The following is a 23,166-nucleotide window of genomic DNA, read 5'->3' as shown; positions in this document are numbered from 1 at the left end:
CTTACCAAAAAAATCGATTTTTAGTACTTTATTAATATGGAATTTCTGGTTAGCCGGATAATCTGAAATCGCTTGGAACAAGCAGTGATGGTCGGAAGGTACTAGGTCTGGCATGTGTCACGGTAAGGTTGTGTGATTTCCAATTTAAACGTTACCATATAGATTCTAATGAATTTTTCAACATATAGCCGAACATTATCATGTTACAAAATTGTTTTCTTTTTGTTTTTACTAGTATAACAACAAATATTTATCTTTTAGAATTCAGTTTAAATCCACCAATTGCTATCTAAAACGATGTTTCACAGTTTTTTATGCTGTTGTGCATTTAATATATGCACGTTTTCATAGATGGAGCAAGTGTGTTGTAATACTTGTTGACTTTTAATAGTAGTTTTCTTTAAATTATATAAAAAGTCCAATGACAAAACTTTGATTTAAATCTATCCACATTGGTCCTCCAATGATAATTATCCTGCTTTATCTATTTTTCTAAATTTTTTTTAATTTAATCAGATATGTTCAGTTGCAATTAAGAATTGTTGATCTCTGAACAGAATTTGTATGTGTTTTTTACTTAATATTATTCTATTACTATTAATGTTGCTGAATTATCAATTTTACTTATATTTTAATATTTAAATTATGAATACGTACTTGCAAAGAACTTATTTAGGTACTGGAGTGGTTGTGAAGAAGTATTTTTCTTATTTTTGACATTAGATTATTATATTTTAATGATATCCGAACAACAATTATCACTAGATTATTCAGAACAATGAAGGAATAAAAACATTAAAAGTTAAAAGACACTGGAAAATTATAGTTTATCCAACTTCGATTTCTTATCAGACATAGAATATTTTCATATTTTTTATTTTCCTTGTTTTTATCCTATTATCTCTATCTCTATCCTATTATCAAACCAAGAACATATTAATGAGTCTTTACTTTTGTTTTCATATCCTTATGGTTTTGGTTAATGTTATGCAGTTGAGAACTATTAGTTAACTAAGGAATATACGCTACCTTTTAAATGTGTGTGGTGAGAACTGAACAATAAATTATTGAATGATCTTGAATAATGTATTTTCGACTTCACGCTCACTTTTCCATGTAATAATTAGAATAGGCATTAGCATAAAATTAACATAAATTAAAGATATGTATAAAGTCAAAATTGCAATTGTTTTGAATCATATTGTGTATAGGTTGCTAATTATTTTATTAACGCAATATAACCATATCTTTTATTGTAATAATAATTGGACATATTTAATCTCTTATAATATTTGCAAATCTGTACTAATTAATGCATGTCTAATATGTATAAAGAGTTGGATTAATGAAATTAAGCAAAATTAAACCAAAATAATGACATAATCACTACATAGTATAAAACAAAGTCGCCTTTTCTGTCCCTATATCCCTATGTGCGCTTAAATCTTTAAAACTACGCAACGGATTTTGATGCGGTTTTTTTCAATAGATAGAGTGATTCAAGAGGAAGGTTTATATGTATAATACATGCATAATATACTAAGGCAACATTGCTAATTTTAGAGGTTTCTAACGTGATGTCGTAAATTAACCTATTTTTTAGGCTTATTTAGCAATTAGCAAAAACGCTGCCTAACCCTACGAGTTAGATCAAATTAATGTACTACAGTATTGTACACCATAAAAAGGTCTACAAAAAAGTCCGCGATGGTATATGTTTATCTTTTAGGGATAACCCACATTAACCATTTTTATTGTTTACTTTTTACGTGAGAAAATGGCTTATTTACGAAGCTATTTTAAGCAATACGGCATTAATCCTTATCGAATTAAGTACCTTAAATACAGTGTGCAATTAATATAGATCAATATGGTTCCTTACAGCATGTAAATTAAACAAATATTTTCGGAGATATTACAAATTTAAAATTTGCGTTTAAAAATGTGTAATGTAATAAAAATTGTATGAATTTAGATATTCCAAAGATAGCAGGAAATCTTCATAGTAAGTATAGGGAAAGAGGAATTATTTTACTCCAAATTTAATGCGTGCAGGCCAAGGGCAGTAATGAATGAACCAAAAATACTGGATCGATTTTAATCATGTTTTCATTGAGTGACATAGGCATATATATTTTATGCCCGTGCAAAGTCGGAGCGGGCCGCTATGTTTTTATATATAACATTCATATTTTTTCTGTATTTTATTTAATTTAGTATCAGCATTGCACCCGTGCGAAGCCGGGGCGGGTCGCTAGTAAATTATAAACAATGTCTAGCAAGTTACTATTACTATTATTCCTAAGTTGAATTTAGAATTGTATTAAAATATTTGTTTTTTTTATATTTAATTACAATTGTAAATTGATGGGGAATTTGTTATTTAGAATAAATGATGGTAATAAGTGAATAAAAACGTATAGATAATAATTTGGTCTGAATTTACATATGTACATGTAGCTACAAAATAAATAAAATAAATTTCGTTATTTTCAAGCACATGTCGCACCCATTTACATTTGGCGGTATATTTCTAAGAACTATCATCGAAAACCATATTCAAGTAGTTTTATTTTAAAACAAATTAAATAAACAATAACGATTAGCTTATTTGTAGTATAAATCTTACATCACGTTGGCAAGAGATTAATCAAGGATATTTCAACGGATTTTATAGTCCAATGTCTTAACCTCATACTTTTGAGTTCATTTTATGTTCTCTATCGAACTTTGCGGATTGGTAAGGTTATCTTTTTGTTTATAAATGGTGCAAAATGTCCTAGTTGATAGTTATTTTTACAATATAATGATGCGTAGTTAAAGCGTTTATCAATATATTTAGTTTTTTTCAAATATTATCTAGAATATATTTTAATTATTTGAAGCAATTAAGATATTATCATGTTCATTCATTCGATCTGATTTCTTAATAGTGCTTTTAACTTTATTGCAACATGATATAGGGTATACTATAAGTTTGAGGTTTTCATAAATTTGAAATTTCATTCACAGAAGTTGGTACAATATATTTTATTCAACGTATTATTCTTACTCGGTCTTAGTATTTTTATTCTACAGATATATTAGTATCACAAAATAATATTGTTTCATTAGGTGTGAAATTGCAAAACTTTAAAATGTATAAATTAATATTGATGTTTCAATATTAATTAATAATATACAATTTTTAAGGTGCTAATTTTTTTAATTTAAATTTTACTAACGATTCACAGCTGTGAAAACTATTTGTGTTGTTTTATGAATGATGATGATGCCATAACTAAAGAACGCTTTAAAAAATATCCTACAATGGCGATTTTATCCTCAAATTAAGTTTTTAACGAATCCCTGTTAAATGAAAAAATAATTTTCTAAAATGTGTTTTCATATGGGTTCCAGGTGAAGAAATATAAAAACAATTCTTGTATCAGATACAACATGCATATATAATCTAGTATAACAAAATGTATCTAACCATAATAACATGGTCTATTTGGTTTATATAGGGTGTTTTCATTCCTGTTCACAAAAACGATATACTGCCCGCTAATGTTTACCTTTCTCAAGCAACATCGCTCATAAATCACGAGAATTTTGACGTAGCTATGTCATAAATTCACAGACATGAAATCTAAATTTTAGGTGCTAGAACTTTTTGGGATGAAATGGATAGACGGATGAAGCTACGAGCTATTAGTTGGGATGCTTTGGCGGTACTTTTTTAGAAATGTCATATATATAATGTCACAACCTAATAATGGCAATTAAAACATCGCAGATTTTCTACAGCGATATAATTTAATTGAATCGTAAAGGAGACCGAAATCTAAGAAATATGGCCCATTTTTAACATCCTGTTGCTCTTTTCTTTATTCAAAAATACCTGTGTTTACCATGAAACTTTATACTGTAGACGGATATTACCGATGTAGTTAAAAGTCCTATTTTTGAGGTATTTCTTTTGTAATATGTGGCGCCTAGAAATTTGAGATATATTGGATTTTAGGATTGTACCATGTAACATAAGATTGCGTGTTATTTTCGAAATCTTCTTTTCAGGACTTCAGAAACAAATATTAGTGTTGTCTTGGAGAAACGGGTTTTATGGGGTTTAAAAAAATTCAGGTATCTGGTAAGAATCTTCACGTTTTATGATGAAAGCTGTTTTATAAAGGTCAAACTACAATTGTTGAGAATAGCAAGATCTAGTTAAGGAGCAAAACAAGTGGTTTTTCATATGCAGCTTTTATCTATTCATATCAGTTTGGCTTGCAAGATTGGAGAGCATAATGTTTGAGAAATAATTCATTGAACACTTTTGCATTGGGTAATTATTAGCTATGCCTTAAGAAGAATATAAATTCGTATTAGTTTTGGATAAATTAATCTGAAGAATGAAGTTATAACTCTGCTATTCACCACGGAGTATTGCTGCAGCAAAGAAAATATTAAAAGACAATGTTAAAATCCAAATTCCAATTAGAAGCCTCGCACGTAAAATCAATTCTATATGAATTTTTATGCTTGAAAAACTTTTTGTATCCCATCATATATGGTGATCATTGTTAGTTAAATTTTTATAACGATTTTTAAGGCACCTGCCATAAAGGTTGAAAAGTGAATACATGAAGATAAAGACTTAATTGTTTGAGGCTTTCCATTATTCCATTATTGTTTTCAATTATTCAGAAAAAAATTATCCTTGTTCCAGTGGATAGCGTTTTAGGTTCTGCATACACTCGCTTCAATATTTTAATTTTTTTTTCGTGAAGCTTATTTTGTGAATATCTCGATAGATGCTATTCTTTCTAATGTACCACATTCTCTTGATATCATTCCTCAGTACTTTTTATTCTGGAATTTCTAAAAGATTACGATATTATTCTTACTAGTACATCCCCAGATTTGTTTGACATATGTGCATATTGCTTTGACAAAGCTATTTTATAAAACTGCATTATTCTTTATATAGGATTAGTAGATACAATTTTTTTCGTTTTGTTTACTTAGTTATTAGAATTTAATTAGTTAGATAATGAAGAAACTCTTCCAGTTACAATGGAATTCTGGTTGTGAGCTCATAAATACATGTAAACATAAATCTGGAAATGGTTTATTTATTTATGTTATTAGTTTTATTTTTGAGAAATTCAGTTGCTTCAATGTTTATGTGTTAAGTTGCTCGTTTCGCATTTAATTAGAAAACTCTATCAGATATAATGAAATTATTATGGCTTTTAGTTCAGATTACCGAATTTATTTTGATTTGTTTTATCAATTTTTAATATCAGTTTTACATTGTTTAAAAATTATTTTACATTTTAAGAGAACTCACAGGAAGCATAATAATACGTTAAATATCGAGATGAACGAATTTGATAATTAAGATATATGACAATATTGACTGTATATTAGTATTTCTGATTATTTCTACATTATATTAATCAAAACCTCTCGTCGCTTATAGTGGAACATTGTAGCATATTACAACATATTACAACATTACAACATTAAAAATGAAAAAGCTTTGTCCTTTGTTAAATAAATCCACTGGGACATTTTTGAAAGTCATATATTGTTATATACAGATGAAAAATGTCACTAAGCAAATGGTTCAAAGGATTTCATAAACATCAATTCTAAAGTAGCTTCATTACATGAAAGGCATGAAAGTAACTGAAATATCAGTCATATGAAGATATTTGTTATACTATAACAGCAATTTTTGGAAAAAGTTGATGTGCTTTGTAAGGGTCTTGATCATTTTAATTTTGACAAAACTTGCTATGTGACTAAATCTGAGCTACATTTAGTTAAATAAAATTTCATCATTGAAATGCAAATCTTTAAATCTCCATTGATGTGTAAACATTAATAAATAAAAATTGGACAACCGTTGTTCTTTTAAAAATATTATTTTATTTTTAGGTAATCTTATTGCACATGTCGCAAGTCTTTGAGCAATGCGATATTCTTTATCTCCAGTTTACAATAAATTATATTTAGGGAAAATAAAAACATTCTATTGTTTTTTCAATGTAATTGTATTATTATCATTTTCATAAAATATCTTTATTTCAAATTTGATATATATATTAATATTGTTGAATATTAATGAATCACTATTAATCATATTGGTAGGGCTTTTACTGAAAAGCATGTTGATTTTACAGAATTATGAATGGAATTTAAATTAACATTAATAAATGCATATTGACCTATTGTTAAGAATCCTACGTACATAATAGTACATAACAGAAACATTTTTGAAATGTTTTCTGTGCCTATGGTTTTCAAACGGTATTAAAATGCATATTATCTTTAATTTAATTTCTTCTTTAATTTATATTTTCTGCCATTACGGACATACAAAAAAAACGTAAATATGTGTACTAATACGCTGAAATCTCTCTTTTGTTGAATGTGGCGCCTAGAAATTTGATATAGTCTCTTCGACAGAGTTTAAAAATGACATATACATAAATATTTTGTTTCATGTTTCTAAATTTTAACGCATTTTAGAATTTAATACAAAAAAGTCTTGTAAACATTGATGTAACATGTTTTTAGGCTCTTTAGTTTTAAGGTTGTTGATTTTCAAATCATATGTTCCTTTATTATTTTTTTTATTTTATCATTTTGTTACTTTGCACATGTTCTTTATATAACAAATTAATGTATCTTTTTTATCGAAAGATATATAGCTGTAAACGAAAAACCCGACATATGCGAACATTTTATCCCAACATAGATTAACAAATTTCGAGAATAGCAAGAATCGTCTGTCCTCTTTGTTTACAAGGTATTTAGAAATTCTAAATCAGCTTTTGAATTAATATGATATCTGGTGAACAGAGAACAGCTAAAAAGAATTGTTCTTTCTGGAGGACCGATCGTTATACTAGAGGTAATTCTAAAGGTTATTAAGATTTTTCTGTAAATTTGAGTGGCATTAACTTGTGATTCATTTCAGGTTTAGTTTGGTTTCAGGTTATTCAATGCATATCTTAACAAAGCAATAACCGAATATTTCAGGTAATAAATATATTAATTTGTGCATCAATAGTTAAAATGAATGTTGCAAAGAATATTAACAATTATAAAATAGCTTAATAGATTTTCAATTTGTTGATGAGTTAGTTCTCATGTGGGACATAGTACAAAGTAGAAAACAGTAGATAAAAGAAAGCTATAGAAGGCAAAAAAAAATATGAGCTATCTGCAAAGGTGAGATTGAAGAGTGGAATAATACAATTTGATTTAAAAATTTAAGTAAAGAAATTATTAATTTAATCAGCCTGGTGTATTATTGCTTTTGCAATATACGAGTTAGGTGAGAAATATAGATCAAGGATCAAAACTATGTGAATACATAAATGCAGTAATTAAAATATGCAGGGTGAAAATGACACTAATTAGATAATTTGCACAGATGAAACAAATATGACAAACAGAAGAAATCATAATTTATTAACAGAAGATTTGAAAGAATATTTTAAATATAATTATTGATTAATATTAAAACTTTTAACGATTAATATAATAAGATATTTGACTATGACATTTTATTCTTTGAACTTTGCATCAATTATCTTGACTATTTACTGAAAAATCGATAGTTAATTTAATGATTGTAATAATATTCCTTTAATATACTGTTCGTCATTGTTTAATTAAATTCTATTTAAGAAATGTTTATGAGTATTAGTTCTTGAAATAGTTTGCATATATCTTAATATGTTTTAATATACAGACATTTATTATATTAATTATATGTGTGTTGTTATATACCAAATATATTTGATCTTATATTGAAAATACTGTAAAAACAAGTTTTAGTAACATATCATTTTTAAATTACTCCCTTAAATTATTTAAATTATTATATGAGAAAACATGATTAAGTTAATAAATTGTGGTCGTATTTCGACCACAGGGCGATCACTGGTTAATATTAAAAGTTTAGAAATAGCCCTCATTCAAAGTTAATGCTTTAACTTTTTAATATTTTCAGTTATTTTACAGCTTTTTTTTATTCTAGGACTTAATGGATTTAAATCAACTGATTACCAATAAACACTGATTAATGGCTCAGTTTAGGAACTATATAACATAAAATCTGTATTTCCGCCTTGAATGAATATGTTTTTTTAAATTTTACGTCATTGTTCTACGCCAAAATATCGCAAAATCCCACGCAATTTACGCCTTTATATAAATAATTAATAAGGCAATAAATAAAGATTATAACGAATGATGTGTGTACAACACACATTTTGTTACAACTGGTCATTTTCTAGCAAACCTTGATAGTGGTATTATATAATTCTAAAAGTTTGTCTCCTCATTATGCAAGTTCATTAAAATATTTGCCTTGTTATGTTATTTTATTGTTTCTAAATATTGAACTTCGAGTGACCTTTATTATACTTACTTAAATCTAAAGTTAGTATCTGAAATCTATAGAGAACATTTAATATTGAATTTGCAAATGATCACTAATTAAGTTTTTTTTGTAAAAGTTACAATAGCCGTATTATGTAAGATCATGACTAACTTGTTTGTTTTAATGCAATCTATTATAGGAAATATTTCAGTCATTTTATGTGCATCTACGGATATTACATAATTCTTTATAATAATGTTTTATTTGCTTTATCGAAATTAGTTGGTGTTATCAAATGATGTTCTTTCTCTGACAATGGATATTATTGTACTAAACATTTTCGTAGTATTTGTAGTATTTGATAAGAATTATTAAAGGAATAATTTTCAATTCATTTATCAACAATATCTATGAAAACAAATTATGAATGAAATATTTCTCTTGGTGGCTTTTTACAGTTAGCTTTTGGACATGAAAAACACTTAATTATGATCTTTATGACAGTATTTTCAATGAAGAACATAGTGATCTTACTAAAGAATAGAATTTAAATGAATGTTAATACATGCATATTAGTCTATTGTTAAAAGAATATACGTGGGTTAATAGTAGAGACAAGTTTTCTTTCTTACGATTATTGAGCATGCTTTTTATTTTCCGTTATTTTGTTTCTATACATTCATACAATTTAAAATAGATTATTAATGATTATCAGTCATAACTTTGCGGTCATAACTATCCGGAGAGAATTATGTTTCTGTAGTACACTGTACCCTGTAACTTACAGTCAAAGATAAAACGTAAAACCAGCCAACACTGTATTTGTTTAGACTTAAATGTTTATTTTTAACTATATATCGTATCTAATTATTAATTAAAATTAATATAAATGGGCTTCAGATGATAAAAAAGACATTTTATAGCATAAACACTGCAATATAATTAAATAAAACTGTTTTATCTTATGACCTTATTGCACTTGTCGCCAAACAACAGGCGTGATTTTTATGTCTTTGTTTACAGTTGCAAAATGTATTTATCAGTACCTTTGTTTTTCGGTCGGAATTTTCAATTATAAGATGTATTTATAAAATGGTTTACGAAATGTTTTCTTGGCAGACAAATATCAGTTAATACTTTATATACAGAATATTAAGCTAATCACGGTATTTTAAATGTTTCCATGTCTATGATGGACATTGACGTGATTACCTTGTTCTTCGTGCTATTATATACTCTTCTGTTGTCATCAAGTATCCACCTTAGAGCTTTATTCTGGTAAAAATATTCACACATGTTTTAATATATACTCATTTATCATTTTAAAATTGCATTTTTTATAATCTTATATTAATGTACCCCATTGATATAGCTAGCTAGATTTTATTTAGCTAATTGTCTTAGCTGTCGGACTTAGGTAAATTTTGCAATGTTTGCAGGCGACCCATGACTGTTTTAGTCAGAGAGATTATCCGTCTTCTACTTTTCTGTTGATTTGATTTTTCGTTTCATGATTCCTTGTTATCTTGTCTGTAAACTAATCCTTTCATTTTTGAGGATTATTATAATTGAATAACTTTAAATAGCCCTTACAGGCCATTCATTTATTACGTAAGATGATGATAGGTAGCAGGGAGTCTTGACAAGTTCTCACATAAGATCAAGCAAACTGGAAACGACACCTATTATCAGAAATGTTCCAGTGGCATTAACTTTCCGAATGGGTTTTGACTGATCAATATATTATATAACGATGAATGATAAAATAAAACCTACGTTAATTATTACCAAAAAATAAATATTACTAATTCCTTTGTAGGTATAAATAAACGTTCTAAAAATTGTTTCTTTGAAAATTAAATGTTAAAATAAATTATGCATGTGTATTTTATTTTCTTTTTATTCTTACGTAATACATTTTTAACAGGAGGTGAGGTCTGCCTATATTTATTTTTTCTTATATGGGGGGGGGTATGTTGTCAAAAACTGCCACCTATTAAGTAATAAATGAATGGCACCAAGGATACCTTGTCTCCTTTTTATCAACTAGGTGCTAACATAAAACAAATCATCGACCATATGTACATAGGTGATATCCCGTCTTAGCTTAATTAATGAAACGATGGGGCTAATTGCTCTTACATATACATTTTGATGCGATTTTATATAGAAAGTAAATAATTTATTAATATGTATTTTTGTATGTAATTTTTTCTCTTATTTGTTTAATTAATATTAATATTAATTTAGTTCTCTTATTAATTTAAGGTTCAAAATTTATTTATACGTGTTTATTTAATAATATATAGTGAAGTAGTATACACGGTCGTATCCGTATGTTTGTGGAATCCAAAACAAAAAGGCGAGGGACAAATGACAGACAGACAGTCAAAAGGGGCGACTAATCGAATTACTCAATCCTTAGTTCCTCGAAATAGGTTAATTTAAAATTCGGGTGTATGTTAATTAGGTAAAGACAATTGAATACAATTTTAAATTCCGGAAAGAGATAGATTCGAAGAATTTTGTTGAAATATACAATATTTATTTGAATCCTCGGCTTGTTTTGTAATTACATTTAATATTATAATTAAATAAAATGTTAATTAACTCGAGTGGATTTCATAAATAATTCTTTTTATTTTTTAAACAAGCTAAGTCACAAAATTAACAATAATGAATGTGTATTCGTTGTACTCTTAGAAAATGTATCATTTTCTATTTTAAACTTTACAAATAATTTTCCAAATAGCCGGCTTGGTGGTCAGTACGGTCCTCCTACGTATAGTCGCGGGTTCGAATCCTGATGGGGCATGGTCGTTATGTTTGTGATTGTTTAACATTTGTGATTTTATTTAGGAAAGAGTGCAAAATTCGACAAGTAAAATGATCCCAGTCACGCCAGTAACCAGGCTGGGTAAGACCGGATGTCTTCTTAAATAATATCGAAAGTTGGTTACTCGCCAGGCGGTAGGCTTAATGCCGAAGGCCGTGGCTCGGAGCCCACGTTAAGCAATAGGTCCAGTCCATATAAACCCTAGTTGGTAAAAAGGATATTTTAAAATATATATATTTTTTAATATTCCAAATAGACTAGAATAAAATAATATGTCTTATTTAACAAATTTCAATTAATTCATTTTAATATATTAGCTATATCTTATAAATTGGGCTTTTTAGCTGGTTTTCTTTTTTCATAATTTTTTCAATATGTCAATTGTTTTATTATCATAGATTCACTATCAGATCATAATGAATTTTTAAATAAATTAAAATCAATAAGAATTAGTACTATAAATAAATAATATCACTACTATACCTTGAAACACCATGCTTAAACTATATTTAATAATATTACTCTATGAATGAATATCGACTATAGTTACTCTGTACAGCATCAAACAATTACTATCTTAAGTGGTAGTAATTTCAATGAGAACAACATAGTTTTAAAAAGGATAGAATATATAAATGGATGTTAATAAATGCATACTGTTCTATTGTTGAAAAAAATTACGTGGGATGATAGAAGAAACGTGTTTTTTTTTAATTCTTCAACGAGATTATTAACCAACGATGTGCGTACTTTTTCAACTTCTTTTTTTCTAGTTATGTACACCCACATTTCTAGAAACAGGCTTGTGATGTCTTTGAATTAAGTTCAAAATAAATGTTATGTGATCAAAGCAAGGATTCTTCGTGGGAATGCGTATGTTATTTTGAATTTCTAATTTAGTAAGTGATTACATATTAATTACGCTGAGTGTATCTGAACACCTCACTGTAATTTATAACAGGCATATTAATGACTGTTTATTCAGTTTTAATCTGTTAATTTTAATAATAATACGAATAATAATTTGATTAAATTATCGCAAAAAATTCTTTATTTATACAATGAGACTTTAACTTAAAAATATTTAAATAATTTAAAAGTGTAAAATATTAATTAATATATAGTAATCGGTAAAATTACATTAAACAAGTGCATAGTCTAGAACAGGTTTGCAAAAAAAAGAATGATGATCTAAAACTGAACGTATGTGGTCCAACTAAAGACCCCTTGTACAGGAAACGCTTTCAAGAATGTTTTAGTGTATTTATTGAGTTCTGGGAACAGGTTGAGAAATTAATGCCTGTTTTATGCACAAGTGCTTTTGCTTTTAACCTCATTCCGGCTTCAGGAGACCTCGTGAAAAGGACCGAATGCTCGGAAGAAGAAATCGACCGACAAACAAAATGCCAGTCTGAGAAAAGCCCTCCCGATCTTAGATTAGACATATTTATCGGCAGTTTCACATAACAGCTTCGGTTCTATACGTTTTCTGCCACAGTGGTCCCGCACATCAAAAATATTTGTGGTACAAAATCCATTCATATCCTTACCATTCATTCACGTCTCAAGTTCTTTTATTGGGTCTGTGTTAATGGTTTATATTATTTAACAATTGAAAATATTTTGTCAGTTCTATATATACTTTAATATCTATATATATTCTTAGGTAATATGGGTACAAAAATATTCTTATTATAGTATAATTATATTCGATATTATTTCATACCTTAAGTATTCAATTTCTTATTGTTCAAGTGTATGGTACCGCAGTTTCCTGTGTCGTGGCCACTGGAATGGTGGCTAAGTTTTATATGTTGTTGATTCTTAAACTAGATAATGGTACTAACCGGAAGAATATGAAAAGGCTTGAGAAGGTTTGACAGGTGAAAAAAATAAATGTACTTCCGAGACCAATGTAAATCTACAGAAAATAAAAATAAAAGAACCACCCATTGTCGTGTTTTAAAATAAATTATATGGTAACTATGATAAAATAATAAATATTTATTTTGATGGTCTTTAAAAATAAATAGTGATATGGTCATATCGAAAATTAGGTAAATATATCAACTTAAAAAACGATTAGAATATTGATATATACATCCTGTATATGGCATCTTTTCTAGTACTAATCATTACTGATTAACAAGTACTTGTTCAAGTTTACTATATAGTAGTCTACCTAACTAATGTTACTGTCATGGCTTTATACAATATCATTGACAGCATTCATTGTTATATTTGACAGTTTGGTTACCGTTCTGCTATAAACTCCTTGGAATTTCCATAAGTAATAAAACCGTTTGAATTAGGCAAACAATTAATCCATAGATTTAGTTAGATTTTTTTAAAATCAATTTGATTTATTTAGAAATTCATTGAATTATTATTACTTACAAATTTATTATGTATAACTAAGTATAATTTGACATAATTTAATTATAATTTGAGACAAAATTTTAATTATTAAACAATACTAATAAATAAAAATTGCCAATACAAAAAAATATTGTAATAACGGGACATACAAAAACAAAAGAAAGTACTTTCAAAATTACTGCAAATTATTTTCAATGTGGGATCTAACAGTACTCTATACAATAGAGAACTATAAACAGCCAATTTGTATCGAAGCTTAAATATGCAAATCCTTTTGTGCTTTAATGGAGCTTTAAAATCGTTTGTGTACCTCAAAGGGTGAGAAGACTGATGAGCATTCATTTTCGCAATTTGTTCGTCCAATGTACCTATGGGATAAAATTTTGTTGGGTTTTTAAAAATGATTCTGTGAACTTCCTTTATAATATATATCCTAATTAGTTATGTGAATGGAAGGGGGTAATATACAAGACAAGAAAAAACTTTAATAAATCCTTTTTTATTTAAAAATGTATTAACTTTATAAAATGTAACTTTTTAAAAATCAATTTATATATTATACTGAAGTAACTTAAGCTTCATCTTTTGAACAGGTTCACAGTGATTTAATTTTTTTTAGATACTTTCCTCTAAACATTTATATATTTGTACATAATACCAAATATTATTTTGTCAACATTCACCAAAAAATGAATTATTAAACAATATTGACTAGTTTGTTTGGGCAGGACTCTCTTTGACATGGGCTTCAAGCCAGGGTTCGCCATTAAGCTTACCAACGTCTAGTGGCCTTGACCAAAGCGACTAACTTAGCAAAATGTTGAAATATATAGGAATTTCTAGAAACTAGTCAGATAGCGGTTTTGGTATAACCACCATCTGAACAAACTGAACGAATAACTTAACCATAAGGGATTATTTACTGTACAAGTAAGCAAAGCAAATCATATTTCTGCATGGGAAGGTTCGATCTCACCTTATTTGTATGACCTTGACACGCGCATTAATCTAGTAAATCGATTTCTGTCATAAATAACTTTGTCATTAGATGCGGTATCATCTGTCTTTCTATAGAAAATATGTTTTCTAAAATTTGTATTTGTATGTATGTATGTAAGTCAAACATCTAATAAGATAAAAATAAAAATTGCATGTAAAAACTTATTTTGATAAGATAACAAATCATAAATTAACAATTATTCTAAGTTTACAGTTCGTGACCGTTTCTTTATATAAACCAAAGGCGTGAATATATTTTATATAATTTTGGTAGGGCTGTCGTAAATATCTTGAAAATATAGTACCACAAAATGTTGTGACGACAAAATAATGTTTTAACAAAAATACAAATTTTACCAAACATGAAGGATAAGGATCTATAGGATAGGTCCACCCCCTAAATTGACAATTGATTTTAACTTTTCCCGATATATACTCGACCCCCTATTATATTCAGCATATTTAATACCTGTTGGCTTTGTCTGTTAGTCAAAAATTAAAAACTACTTGAAGGGGCGTTCTGCTAACTTCAACTATGACAAGTACAGTAAACACTCTTACAAAGGACGGCTTCTAGAAAGACATTTGGGAGCTAAAGCACTAGTCGAAACGCTATGAAACAAATGTGAAATATAAACAAACATTGTACAGTCAGCTTTTTTTCAATTTTATGATGCTTTTTAAGATATGTTTTAAACAGCTCATACATACATATCTCAGTTCAGTGATTAATGTCAAGTTTTATTACTTTTGAAACGGTTTTTAATAATTTTTACTGTTGTAAAATGAATAGAATCAAATAAATAAATAAAAATTAATAGGTTAATTAGGGATTTTAAATATATACAAATCTTTTTGTCAATCTTTCAATCAAATTTTGATACAGAGCTCACGATAAGCAAGTATGTCTTGTCCACATTGGTATTTTGCACAACCTCATTCGAGAAGTTTTAAGATGTTTTTAAAACAATTTATTTTCGTAGTTTTGTAGAATCGAATTATCAATCAAATTGTAACGATTGAGTGATCAATGAAGCAGATGTTAAAAATATGTAAAACCAATCATATCTCAACTTTAATTTAGCATCAAGACTTTAATGTTAACTATTTTCAGTATTTTGCGATCAGCCATATTTTATAGAAGACTTGGCTCTGATTACAATTGCTATAAGACTTGTTTGTACGGTGTTTGGTTTTGCTACAGCATATTCATTTTGATCAAAATATAACAGCAGCAGTTAAGTAAGTAAATGTTCTCAGCGCTCAATTAACATCAGCTCGTCGGCTGACTCCTTACATCGTCACATTACATGGCATAATGATGAAAGGTCTCTACGCTTACAACATCCAATTGACTCAAGAACTAAAACCGGTCGACCACCAGCAGCGTTTGTAGATTGGGTACTCCCTTTCTCGCTGTTGACGCCAATTTTTCTCGAAAATTTGTGTTTAGTGACAAGGCAAATTTTTATTCCCGTCGGTCACAACAATAAAACAATTTTCCATATTATGGAAAAAACTTATCTATATTCTTTGACTTCTTTCGATATTATGGAGCAAGATGTTTATTCATTTATTTAATTTAAGCACATTTAATATAGTTGACAATATGTTTACCTTAAACGACTCCAGCCAATGTTTATTTCATTGACATTTAATGTTAAAGTAAATATAAATTTTTCTTTAGAATTAATGAGATTAGAATTTCATTCAGATTCGATTAATGAATGACAGATTTGAATTACTGAGTTAATTTTAAATAGGTTAAGAGTAATATACATAGTATATTTATTTAGTTCATATTAATGCCAAATCTTGATATTATTTAAGATGTGTAAGATATGTTAACAATTAAGTAATTTTATACAGATGGAAATACTATTTAGCAAAGCACGAGAGATTGTAGATTTTGAAAATTTTCCATATTTATAAAATACGTTATTTTATTTTCCCACTATTACGTAACGGTGAGAATTATCAGTGAAGCTGATATAACTGTAACAGAGTCTTTGGCTAAAATGGGGACCTTAAAAAAATTCCACTACTTTCTCAGTAATACCTTTTTTAATTAGTTGGTAGGGCAGAGAGTACAATAGGATCGACCGTGGTCCAGGTATGCAAGCCAGCAAACAAAAAACTTTAATTTTGCATTAACATTTTTTATACTGACAACATCCCCAGAGAAAGTATAGATTAGGGATGTCTGTTATTCAAGGAATGTGTTCAAACATTCTCATTAAATATAAAATATTTTAATTGTCTGTCACATGAAAAGATTGCTTTCATTTCTGATAAAAGATAATCTTATTGTCAAATAATGAGTTAAATGAAAACAATTTCTTCTTCTTTATAGTTTGTTTTGTTAAAGTTATTGAAAACTGTGTTAAATGTTACATTATATGTATCTCTAACAGAAATGTCCTTGAAAAGCAGAAAAATTAATCATTAGTCGTTATTAATAGTTTTCTGATTTTTATTCAACAGATTATTGTACCGATCATTATGAGAACTCTTTTAACGGTTATGATGTTAATGAAGAGGGTTTTTGCACTTTAATCGTCTATATAAGTGGGAATGGTTTAAGGGACCCTAAAAGTTATCCCAATACCTTTTTTAATTATCTTGTGAGACGGTGGATACAAAAGGATGGATCTCGGTCCAGGTATGGGATCAAACATATCAAATATATAAATATTCATTTTGTGTGCTGTTATTTTCACGTCGTTGAGACGTAAAGGGTGAATATCATAGTTAAACCAATGGTTAATTCCGTAATATGTTACAGGTCAGCCTGTAGGCCCAAGTTCAGCAACAATAATTTAAAAATGATACTTTAAAATAGAACAAGAAAACCTAATATTAAATATTTATTACCTAAAAAATATCTGTGATTTTTATTCATTTTTGTGTGAATGAAAAATTGCTCCTTCATTTATGCCATATTTAGTATTTACTTATATTTATCAATGAAACATTTCTATTTTTCAATTAAAATATACTTGTGCTGTAATCTATATAATTTAAGGATGCTGACAGATTGAATGTCTTCAGTGTGTAAATAAATAGGCTTTATATGTTTAAAGTTCAATGATCTTCAATTAAAATTATTGATCATTGACGCTGAAACTGTGTAATATATAGTGATTTAAATATGCTTAACATAGCATTATCATGCAAGACATGTTTTAATTGCATACTGATTAGTTTAAATTAAGATGTTCTGGATATCTTAATTCAGAGTCAGATTAGTTTATCAACAAATGAAAAGCTGCCTTACTTTTAACATTCAATTAAATGTCTGATAGGATTTTAAGGCTGTATGATCCTGTAGGTGTCTGGATCTCGATCTAGCATTACAGTTTTGATCAATGTGATGTTGAAACATTGATTCTTCAGTTCATATAGTAAAATATTTGTAATTTGTCTAGGAATCATTCTGAGTCCATTCTATAGCCATAGCCAAAGTACTTATATGTTTGGTCAATCTGAATCCGATCAATCCTCCTTAATATCAATCCTTCTGTGGTATAAAGAACAAATGAGCAAATTACCTATGTTACCTACTACTTCTCAAAGGAGGTAACAGTGGGTTAATTTATATAAGCACATCATTAGTAACAACATATTAATTATTAACTATTCGATAATATTCCAATAATGATATAATGATAAATCACTATTAAGAATCTGAGAAAGTTCCGGATATATAAATGACGCTAAATCTACTAAGCACATATGTTTTTGTGATGGAATCACAGCAAGGTTTTATGGATAATATGTAAAATTTAAGTTTAAAACATTTTTTTCCAAATAGCATTTTAATAACTTAAATTTAAATCAATATGAAATTATGTTAGGGTTATTGCACACACAGAAGTTATTCTGCTATAAAGTTAAGGAAGTACACAGTTAGAAGGCTACTTAGCATTCAATTCTTATTTCTCTTTGTTTTCGTATTGCTATTTACCGTTCATGAGTTTTATCTGTCATCTTCTTTTATTTCACACATACCTATATTTGCGTGTTACATTGTGTACTTGTGTACATGTGTTAAAATAAACATGTACTTTATAAGTTAACCTAAAGAAAAACAAGTAATTTATATTAATATATATTTAAATATTAAATGCTGAATGTAAATATTCAACCAATTCTTGAGGAATCTTGAAGAGTTCTTGGTGTGAGAAGGAGGCACAAAACTCCAAGGCTCCTAAGAACTAAATAAATTTTTGATTTCACAAATAATTTTTTTTCTGTTTAATGGAAAACTATAAAATATATTTAAGTAGAATATTCCAATAACAATGAAATGCCGAAGGACACGCTCTGAAAATGTATTCTGTGAAGATTGCGAAATGTTAACACTTCAGATATCAGCGAAAACCCAAGTCTAAAATACGACATGGACTAAATTAAGAATCATTTAGTAGGAATGGAAGAAAGCTACACATTTACTATTGCTTAAAGCGGCCACTAACCACCGTTCTACCACCTGATGATCATTCTAGGATATGTCCGGTCTTATCCAGCCTAGTTACTGGCTGGATTTGGGTGGTCGCACCTTGTCGGACTTTCACTCATCCTATATGGAACTTGTCATTATTGCATCAAGCTACTATTTTATTATTTACATTCGATAGTTTCTAAATAACAGGTCAATTGAAAAGTCTCCAGACTGACACATAGGTGGATATAGAATTAAATCCATAGTTAGGCCTAACCCTCAAAAGATGCATGTATAAATTTGACAGCTGTCGGATCATTAGTTTGTGAATTATAGCATTTTGAGTGAAGCAGCTTTTGTTATTGTGAAAAAATGGATTAAAAGGAATTTCGCGTTTTCATAAAATATTACTTTTGCTTAACTTTTGTTATTCTGAAAAAAATGGATAAAAAGAAATTTCGCGAGTTGATAAAATATTACTTTTTGAAGGGAAAAATAGATTTGAAACAAAAACTTGGCTTGATGCCGAGTTTCCGGACACTGCCCCAGGAAAATCAACCATCAAAGATTGGTATGCTAAGTTTAGACGTGGTGAAATGAGCACCGAAGACGGTGAACGCAGTGGACGCCTAAAAGAGGTTGTTACCGACAAAAACATTAAAAAAATCCACAAAATCCTTTTGAATGATCGTAAAGTGAACTAACTGAACCAGCAGATACTCTAAAGATATCAAGTGAACGTGTACATCATATCATTCAGGAATACTTGGGTATGAGAAAGCTCTATACAAAGTGGGTGCCGCGCGAGCTCACTTTTGACCAAAGACAACGACGAGTTGATGATTCGGAGCAGTGTTTGAACACGATCAAGTGTAATAAACCAGAGTTTTTGCGTCCATATGTGACAATGTATGTAACATGGCTCCATCATTTCACTCCGAAGTCCAATCGACAGTCATCGAAGTGGATTGCACACGATGAACCCGCTCCAAAGCGTGGGAAAACGCAACAGCCGGCTGGCAAGATTATGGCATCTGTATTTTAGGATACGCATGGAATAATTTTCATTGACTACCTTGAAAAAGGAAGGACCGTTAACAGCGACTATTACATAGCGTTATTGGACCGTTTGATGGACGAAATCACCGAAAGTGCTGCTTCACCAAGACAATACACCGTGTCAAAAATCAATGAATTGGGCTTCAAATTGCTTTCTCATCCACCGTTTTCTCCAGATCTGTCCCCTAGCGACTATTTCCTGTTTTCACATCTCAAAAGAATGCCCGCTGGGAAGAAATTTTCGTCAAATGAAGAGGTGGCGAAACTGAGGCCTATTTTGAAGCAAAGAACAAATCGTACTACAAAAATGGAATCGAAAAGTTGGAGGGTCGTTATAATCAGTATATCGCCCTTGAAAGGAATTATGTTAAATAAAACAAAACTAATTTTGCCAAAAAAATGTGTTTTACTATGGTACGCCGAGGACTTTTCAATTGACCTGTTAGCCCTTCTAACCCATAAAATTAGTGGTATCATTTATACTACAACATTCACAAATCTATATGTTATCCACCTCATTTAGACTTTCTAAATATATTAATAAATGTCATCGATTATCAACGCATACACAATACATTTTGTATCATTAGGGCATTAAAACATATCGATTGCGAAAGGCTAAACAAGTGAAAAAGGTTTTTAGCGTTGTCATATAACGGTGAGAAAATCGATTTCTCCATAACCGGGAAGAGAAAGGGATTCTGTGAACTATCCTGAATACCCTCCTTAATTAGTTTTCGGTGTTTCCATCTCAAAGGGATGAAGCCTGTTTCAGGTATGGAAACGAACAAACCATGAACGAACACTAAAAACGTCTTTAAGATTGCGCTTCGGTCTACATTGGTCGCAATATTATTAAAGCTCAGGAAATAACACATGATATTATTACACAATTAATGCCTTGAGTGTCAGGTTACATATCATAGACGATAGTAACACAATATAGCACCAAATGGCTTTGAGGAAATGACTAAAAAATTACGATGTTTCAGTCATAAAAACGATTCTCATACTATTTCATAAAATGCATACGAGGCCTGTTCGGTTATAAACAACTCAATACCCTATATGAACCACAAATGTTTTTTAAATATTCAAGTATTTGTTTTCTAATAAAGTCTAAAAACCATGTATGAATTTTAATTTATTCCTAAATTCAATCCTTCAATATAAAGAATTTTGTACGCTGTCATTTTTATTTAAAAGTATTTAAATTTTCAAAAAAGGACGTCATAATATACCACAAGAGCTTTCAATGCTAATCAGTGATACATATTCTAACAAGTGATAGTCGGTGGGATCTATGCCTGGTGAATACGACAAACGACACAGAAATAATTTTCCATTTGTTTGACGTTGAACATTTGCGTGTAATTTTAGCAGATGTAGTTTGTAGAATATTTTGATACATAATTGGCAAGCAAATTTTTATATTTTAATTTATTAATTGTTTATTTGTATAAAATTCCATGTTAAAAATCACTTTTACTTTTGCTAGTTTATTTTCTTTGTTAAACTATAATATAAATCAAGATAATATTCAGATCTCTTTATATGTCTTAGCAATTCATGATGAAATGTAGCTTAAGAAATTTTTTTATATTCTTGGTCGGTTACTAAAGCTTTTTTGTTATCATGTGTAAAGCTGAATAGACACATAAAGGCGAAAAGGTTTATAATCCCAGGCTACTTCATTTCCTGGAGACTTTTAGATCAGATTTACCATTTCATTGTGTGGTAGATTTTCTTAAAATACCCTTTCGTTGTATTTTACTCGCTGATTTTTGTCACTTTTCAACTATTTTCAACTTCCTGGACTTTCTGTCAATAACATTTCCCAGGTGAGGACATTTATGGTTTGGTTTTATCTGATTTTGTTAACGATTTTAACTGAAAACTGGGTCAATGGTTGTTAAGCTTATGGAGTTTTCGGTATTTAATTGGTTTTATATATAATATAAATTAAAATTATACATATGGATTTTTAATTATATAATGTTTGTCGTTCCATAGTGTGAATGAACAAAGACTTAAGTCACTGCCACGTTCCTTTGTAGATCTTCTATAATAAGATACGATACATTAATTATATAGATACTACGAAATATTTGTATTTCTTCAGAGTTAGTTAAGTTCAGAGTTTAACATTACATTATTTTTTTCTTGTTTCTTTTCTGGAAATATTTTTGATAAAATTGTGGCATACTGGTTTTAAACCATTTATCGGTGGCATAACTAAAGAACCTGTAGCAATGACCGTTCCCTTAATAGATTTTAAAAAATGCTTACTAGGTATGTCGGCCATGGAGAAAAACATCAATATATTAAGTGTCGATATATATAGATTTCGATATTTAAAAAATATATCGAAATATCGGCGAACATAAAATGTTGATACCAAACCACGTAAAATTCACTTGACTCTTCACATAAAATAAACATATTCTAAAAAATTTCACATTCCTCTTTTTCTTCTTCTTCTGTATCGAACTTTTTGCCTCTCCACTCACCTGCAGGGGGAAATTCTAAAATAAAGTTCGATATCTCCTTCGAAAATCCTAGGTTTTTGATATCGATAGTTTTATTCTTATTTACTATCGATACATATTGAATAAAATATCGGCTAAAAATATCGATATGTTTTGGGCATTCCTAATACTTATTAATATCAGTGAGAATAGAAGCCATTTTGAGTTAAAAAATTGGCAAATGTTTTTCAACTACTAAAAGTGCTGTTTATGTCATTTTGTCGTTTAGGTATATAAAAAGTGGAATTCCATCGACACACGACAATGTGGAATTTTAGTGCTTTTCCTATAATTTGATTGACAATTTCTTTACTTTTCACTGTTCACTGTTCATTGTACTAACTTATTTGACATTTGATAAACGTCTAGAGGATTAATTAAATGAATTAAGACCTGTCAGATAATAGATGTATTGTATTAAATCCTCCCAAAAAAGTTCCTCTTCAGCAACTTGGAAAATAGCAAATCATATTCTTAATATTAAATCAGTAAAATCAAACACATTATTAAATTAAAATTAATAGTTATTAGAGTT

At 28.8% G+C, this 23,166-nt stretch overlaps 2 long non-coding RNA genes across 2 annotated transcripts in view; one reads left to right on the top strand and one right to left on the bottom strand.

The window, feature by feature from the left end:
* The window catches only part of LOC143197662 (uncharacterized), a 157,975-nt gene that overhangs the window by 123,975 nt on the left and 10,834 nt on the right, over positions 1–23,166 (top strand). The window lies entirely within an intron of this gene.
* On the bottom strand, positions 11,007–11,779 carry LOC143197332 (uncharacterized). Its single transcript, XR_013005981.1, has 2 exons — positions 11,706–11,779; positions 11,007–11,423 (listed from the first exon to the last, which is right to left on the bottom strand). It is a non-coding gene; the product is annotated as an uncharacterized LOC143197332 (long non-coding RNA).

The sequence above is a fragment of the Rhynchophorus ferrugineus genome, unplaced genomic scaffold, assembly GCF_030347505.1.
Source record: "Rhynchophorus ferrugineus isolate W39M unplaced genomic scaffold, kcgeb_rfMv2 rfM5, whole genome shotgun sequence".
NCBI classification, from domain to species: Eukaryota; Metazoa; Arthropoda; class Insecta; order Coleoptera; family Curculionidae; genus Rhynchophorus; species Rhynchophorus ferrugineus.
The sequence above is the reverse complement of the archived record's forward strand: the minus strand, read 5'-3'. Positions and strand labels throughout refer to the sequence as shown.